This window comes from Euphorbia lathyris, chromosome 7 (assembly GCF_963576675.1).
Source record: "Euphorbia lathyris chromosome 7, ddEupLath1.1, whole genome shotgun sequence".
Lineage (NCBI taxonomy): Eukaryota > Viridiplantae > Streptophyta > Magnoliopsida > Malpighiales > Euphorbiaceae > Euphorbia > Euphorbia lathyris.
The window spans coordinates 19102552-19109715 of record NC_088916.1 but is presented as its reverse complement, the minus strand read 5'-3'; the positions used below and the strand labels follow the sequence as shown (position 1 = coordinate 19109715).

Genomic DNA, 7164 nt, shown 5'->3' with positions numbered 1-7164 from the left:
ACTTGCTCTTAGGAGTTAGATAGTTTTTTTTATCGTTGTCACCAATCGACCAAATCATTTGGGCGACCACCAATCACAAGGACCGATCGCCCATGTGCATCCTCCTTTGACTGGTTGACCGTCCAATCATTCACTAAAAGGGCCGATCACCCCTCAATGATGGTTGATCACCTCTAATACCTAGAATAGCTAGGGTTTGTGACCTCAGCACCGATTCTCACTAAAAATCATTCTGTTTGGGGATTAGGGTGTCCAAAAATCTCTATCAGAAGGGAATTAGGGTTTCATTTAGAGGGGGCAAATTGGAGAGCCGATATTGAGTCAAAAATCAAGAATCTAAGAGAGAGGAAGTTAGGTGTTTGAGAAAGAATAGGGTTTTAGAGAGAGAATAGCTCAAAACTTAGGTTTTTAAAGTGAATTCCAATGCTTAAAAGCTTAACTCAGTAAGCTAAGAGTGTTTGTTTAGTGTTTTTACAACTTGAATCAATTGGGAAGTTTGATAATGTAAAAGCAATTTTGTTACGTTACGTTATGTTACATCACATTATGCTAAGTTACATTAATTTACACTAAGTTACATTAATTTACGTTACGTTGCATTACTTTACACTAAGTTATGTTATGTTACATTAATTTATGCTAATTTACGTTACGTTAATTTACGAAAGTTACATTAATTTATGTTACGTTAGTTTATGTTACATTAGTTTACGTTAATTTACATTAAGTTATGTTACACGAAGCTATGTTATGCTAAGTTTCATTAAGTCATGTTACGTTACGTTATGTTACATTACATTACGTTACGCTAAGTTATGTTATGTTAAGTTACGTTATGCTAAGTTACTCTAATTTATGCTAAGTTACGGTAATTTACTTAGATTTGGTTGTTAATTTACACTAAGTTTATGTTATCCTAACTTACACTATGCTAAGTTACGCTATGTTATGTTACGCTATGTTATGTTACATTATGCTAATTTACGTTATGTTAATTTAGGCTAATTTACGCCAATTTACGTTATGTTAGGTTACATTAATTTATGCTAAGTTACGTTATGCTAAGTTACATTATGCTAAGTTATGTTAAGTTACATTACGTTACTTTACGTTAACTTATGCTAAGTTATATTATGCTAAGTTACATTATAATAAGTTACGTTACATTATGTTAAGTTAAGTTACGTGACACTATGTTCCATTATGTTATGTTAAGTTACGTTTTTATGTTACGTTACGTTACACTACATTGTGTGGCATTATGTTACATTACGTTACGTTACGTTAAGTTACATTACGTTACATTAAGTTACGTTACGTTAAGTTACATTACGTTACATTAAGTTACGTTACGTTATATTACGTTACGTTAAGTTATGTTACGTTATGTAACATTATAAGTAAATTCATAAAGTATTTATTCCTTACTTAGTGTTGTTGTTAACACTTGTGAAAACTAGACCCCTAATATGACTGTAAGCAAGAAGATTTTTATTAAGTTAAGTTAAGTTACGTTATTTTACGCGGAACTAAAACACGGATTGGGGATAAGACGAGGGAAGAATGAGCTCATGCTTATCAATTATTATTAAGATTCAATGTGATAGAGAATTACGAGATGAAGAGAATTGAAGTATAATAAGTAAATTGATAAATTGAGATGAAGAACAACCCAATATTGAAATCTTACAACTAAGGGATGGATGTACCTTGGTTGATTGAACACAAAATGAATCTGAACTTACTCGAATGTAAAACGACTAAATAAAAGCTAAGTTAAGACTAAAACTGAGAATAACTAAAGATGAATACCTAATACAATGGTTTTAGCCTCTATTTATAGTGTTGTTATCGTTATTCTAGTTTATTTAGGTCTTCCTCCTGTCATTGGATCAGATTGAAGTGTTTATTTTTAACTTGAAGTTGGATAATTGAGGTAGAATTGGAGCAGGAATCTTAAGTCTACTCGTCGAGCAGAGGGTCTTGCTCGCCGAGTAGATGCCTATTTTCGAGCTCTAACTTGGTTGACTTTTCTCACTCTTCCATTGACTTGGTTTGGTGACTGTCTGGTCACGGCGAGTTAATTAGCTCGTCGAGAAGCTTAAGTGACTCGCCGAGTACAAAACCTACTCGCTGAGCAAAGAGTTCTTCAACCTTCGTTTTTGCTCATTTTCTTCCTCGATTGTACTTGAAACACCTCAATGTGCACAATAAGTGTGAAATTAGGGGAACACTACCTAAAATATGGTAAAAGGATGATAATCACACATAAATAGGCCTAAAACCATACTTAAGTCTCTATATAATACGACCCTAACAATCGGTTCCTTCCCCTCTTTTTTATAGGATTTTTCTAAGTTTCACTTAGTTTCACTCAGTCTCACTTGACCCTACTAAGTTGTATTTTGTAAAAAAGGGTCATGACTTGGTGTTTCGGGTGGATTCTCATTGAATCAGACCTGTAGACAAGGTTAATATATGTACATCATAAGGATTAGAAAAATACATGCCCATAGGCAAAATTGGCTAAACATTGAGTAGTGTAGTGAGTGATAGAAACATTACTTGTAGTGGGGTGCTCGACCTCTTTGCTCGGGTTGGTAAGCCATTCCTCTTTGATTTTTTGTATGTGCGGAATATCCATCATTTGTGTAGTCTTTTACACACGTGGAATCGCCATCCTCCGTACCTCCTTTCACACGTGCGAAGCTGTCATCCTCCGTGTAATCCTATTGGCATGCTTTAAAACGACAGTAATTAGGACCATAAAATCATTTTGTGCATGTGCATGCATATCGTCAGCCATGCTCTCAATACATGAGGAATGACAGTCATCCATACATTGTGCGGGTTTACCGTCCTCCGTACTTTGTGAAATTATTCTCAAGAGCGTATACAGGGGTGGGGGTGGGCCCAGACCCCTCTGGCCACTAGAACCACCATGACCACGACAGGGACGGATCCAGGATTTGCAGGTAGTGAAAGAAAATTGTATCTCTTGTGTAAAATAAAAAAGGGATAAAGACCAAATTTAACCTAAACTTTTAAGGGAAATGCAAATTTAATTGTAACGTTAAGGGAAGTGCATATTTAACCTTAATGTATGAACGTATGCAAATTTAACCATAATATTTCCAAACAAAATCAATTTTAGCCACACGTTATCGAAAATTAAAAAAAAAACTTGTTTGACTGGTATTTAACTGTCACTTTAGACCTTCCAAATATTAATTATGTCTAAAATATTTAGTGTTTTACTAACAAAATTACAAAAATTATATTAAAATGCTAAAAACTTAATCTGATACATATAAGTTAATCACAATTTTTTTCGTCAAAATGTCTGATATTTTCGATAGCATAAGGGGTAAAATTGATCTTACTTAAAAATGTTAGGATTAAATTTACACTATTTTATACGTTGGTTAAATTTGCATTTCGCTAGAAACATTATGATTAAATTTGAACCTTATCACAATTAAAAATATATACAAAAAAATCAATAACAACGTAAATACCAGAGGTTGCAATTTGGATTTGTATTGTGTTCATGTTATGTTGTGTCAATTTTTGATTAATATCAAAAATGATTAAACCTTAATTTAACTTAAAAGATTTCATATCAATCTCGTGTTAACTGAATCAGGTTAGTGTCAATTTTATATCGTTTTTCCGAATCATAATTTTACTATGGATCAATTTTGTTTATAGAAAAACTTTAATCTCAAGGTTATTGGGAATTTTCATATCACACTTAATTTTTATCTATCCATACAAATTTGGTTGAATTAGAAATTAAATTGCAATAGAAATTTTTATAGGAAATTATTTAGTAAATGATAAAATAGATTTTCCTTAAAAAAAAAAGAAAAAGAAAGAAACTAATAGAAAAAAAAAGTATTCACCCTACCTACAAAATGTCAGAGATAAAACAAAGAATGAAATAGAAAAATGAAATCACCAAGAATTGATTGTATGTAGGTGGGAGAATTGAATGCAAAGACTGGAATTGAAAAAATTAAAAAATAAAATAGAAAGGAAACATGCTTTTTGCACATGGTATGATATAAAAGTTTGCTTGCATTAATGGGTTGCAGCTCTTTAATTTTGAGTACTGTGTCTACCAATAAAATAACTCTTTGCTCCATTGATTGTATGTAGTGTAGGGGTAGATGGATGGATTAAATGATGGTGGTTGAAAATTCAAGTCTGGAGTAAATGCCAACGTTCCTTTATATATTAGACTTATGAAATACTGTATCCGCACCCCTTTCTTCCCTTCCCTTTGTTTTTGAATCAAAAACATTTTTCTGTCTATTTCATTACGTTGCTTCTTGTTTGTTTTTTGGTCGAAGATTTTGGTTTAAAGCTTTGTTTTTCCCAAATAGTATACTTGAGGCACAGGATTTCTGGAAAAAGAAGTTCTGTTTTCACAAGTTAGTGAGAAAAAACAATTTCTTCATTCTTTGTTTCTTCTTCAGACACATTTTTCATTTTTTCTTTTTCGTCAATCTTTTCATCAATTTATTATTTTCTCTGTTCTTTGTTTCTCATTTCTTGATTCAGTTTTTTTTGAAGCTTATAAAAAAAATGAAAAGAGTTATACGTAGTTTTTCTGCGGATAGTAGTAACTCGAATATAAATAAGTTATATTCTATTTTAAAATCTAACAAAAAGAAATTGTAGGCAACTGATATTATTGAGTCAGATCCTAGGATTCCATTAGATTTATTAAAACCTGAATACATAGATAACAAACCAACTCCAGACCCTTTGTACGTTTTTAAAATAAAGTATAATAAACAAAAAAATATTTTATATTGGGTAGAACATTTTGAATATATCAAAATGATAAATGATGAAAACTTTAGAAACCCGATTTCTGATGTATTTAGAGACATATTGTTGTTATCAGGAGGAATGAAAGTCAAAGAAATTGATTTGAAATTCCAAGCTTGTAAAAAAGTTAAACCTGAATACGTAGAAATGTTTTTGAATTATTGTCAAGGTTATACTGCAACATCTTGTCGAAAGTACTCATTTCGAAAATCAGGAACATCAGATGATGCAGTGTTTTGGCTTGAACCTTTTAATAATTTGCAAGCCATAAGAAATGAAATAAAAAACCTGAAAATTGGGTAATTTAATTTCTATTATTATATATTTATTTTCATTATATGTCATTATTATATGTAGATTAAGTATTTTTTTTTCTTTTGTTTGTAACAGTTGTTTCCAGTTGATTGAAGATCAAAAAAATAAGAAAGGTACCTCCTGGATTCCTCCATCTTCTGGTTGGATAAAGATTAATGGTGATAACTCTTTCATTCAAGAGAGAGGTCATATAAGATGCACAACAACTGGAGTTGTTCGTGATGAAAATGGTGAATTGTCCCGACGCTTTGAAAAAGCAATTTTTATTCGACAAATTCATCTTTTTGATAATAACATACAATCTGAATGTCTTTGTATATTGGACATGCTTAATTTTATGCTGTTGAATAATGCAACTCGTTTTATTATCGAGTCTGATTGTCTAACAGTTATAAAGACTATTACATGTCCAGAATCCCAAGTAAGTGATGATCGATTAATGATCACACTAAGCATTCTCCTTTTAATCCACCAAGAACAATGTGAAGTAATTTTTTCTTGGATTGATAGTTCTGCAAATAAACTTGCTGATAAAATATCAAAGTATGGCTAACATCTGCAAAGAGGAATCTATGAGTTTAAGGAAGCTCGAACTTCGGATATCAATGTTATTCTCGGCAGTGAAATGAATGTGAAGGAAGATAGATCCGATACCAGAACATTGAAGTATCTATTCGAAGGAAATAAATAGCTTCGTACAATTTTTAGTTTTTTCATTAGTTTTATTGCTTTCATTAGTTTTGTAATGCTTGAATTTTATATATATTCGACTTTTAGTTTTTGAATGTAATGTGGTTTATTTGTTTTCTGAATGGATCTTGATTCTCAATTAGTGGGGTAAAGTATTTATGTACAACAATAAATTTACAAAAAAGTAATAATAACAATATAATTAAACCATTTCAAATTACAATGTATTAAAATAAATTACATCAAATTATATTTTTATAATTTTTCATAATTGTTATCTATAAATATAATATCTAAAGCCAACCCTCCGTAATTATTTCGCCGCCTCTAATCTGGTTATTAGGGTTACTTGTTCTTCATTTGAGACAAAAAAAAAAAAAAAAAAAAAAAAGAGAGAAAGGCAGCTGAACTGGGCATAATTTGTTTTAAATATAAATCGTTTGGCCTGGAGACAAGCCCACTTTGGTACATAAGAAATAAAAAATATATCCCTTTCCTTTTCTCTCTTTTCTTGGTTCAACTTTTTTTTTTTTTTGAGCAATTCTTGACTCTTGAACCTTACATACATGTATCTCAAATAACATGACAATTAATCAATGGTATTCAATTTTTACATCTCAAAATTAAATTGGACAACTCTTTTTATCCAATTAACTAAAGTTGTAAGGTTGCTTTTTACCGTGATTGGGGGATTTTAAGGTCTAAAATTAATTAATTAAAGATAAATACATCCTAATAAAAAAAATTGGTTAAAAATTAATTAATTTCTTTTTATAATTTTTAAGCATTCAACTTATAAAACATTAAAGATGTTTAATCTTTTAGGTTTAGCATTATTAAAATTTTAACTGTCAATATATAAAAACAGCAAAGTTTTATAGTGTCAAAGGCTATTTATTTACTTTTGTTTTTTTAGTTGCCAACACACTAAAATAATAAAATTTTATGGAGTGGAGGCTAAAAAAAAGAAAAGCACATCCCAAACAATCTGTACTTTAAAAAATAGGTTAATGTGCAAAATTATCCCTAACGGTTTTTGTCAGGAGCAATTTAATAAATCATAAACATTCCAATATATGTTTGTGATTTGTTACTGATAAAATGACGTACGTGTGAAGTGTAGATAATAAGATTCATGATCGAGAAAACAGTTTAATGGATTATTTCTCAAATTGACCCAATTTATCAATGTTACAAGTAAAATTGCTTTTGGTTTCCAACGATTAAGGATAAAATTGCATCATTTTAAACTTTATGGTAAATGCTTATACACAGCCCCAACGGCTGTATATATCATAACCCAAAATTTTAATAGGTTTT

The 7164-nt window shown here is 30.5% G+C and overlaps 1 long non-coding RNA gene across 1 annotated transcript; it reads left to right on the top strand.

Moving 5' to 3' along the window:
- Positions 1-4281: 4281 nt before the first annotated feature.
- LOC136234982 (uncharacterized) lies at positions 4282-5939 on the top strand. The gene is made up of 2 exons (XR_010691595.1): positions 4282-5138; positions 5230-5939. It is a non-coding gene; the product is annotated as an uncharacterized lncRNA (long non-coding RNA).
- Positions 5940-7164: the final 1225 nt, after the last annotated feature.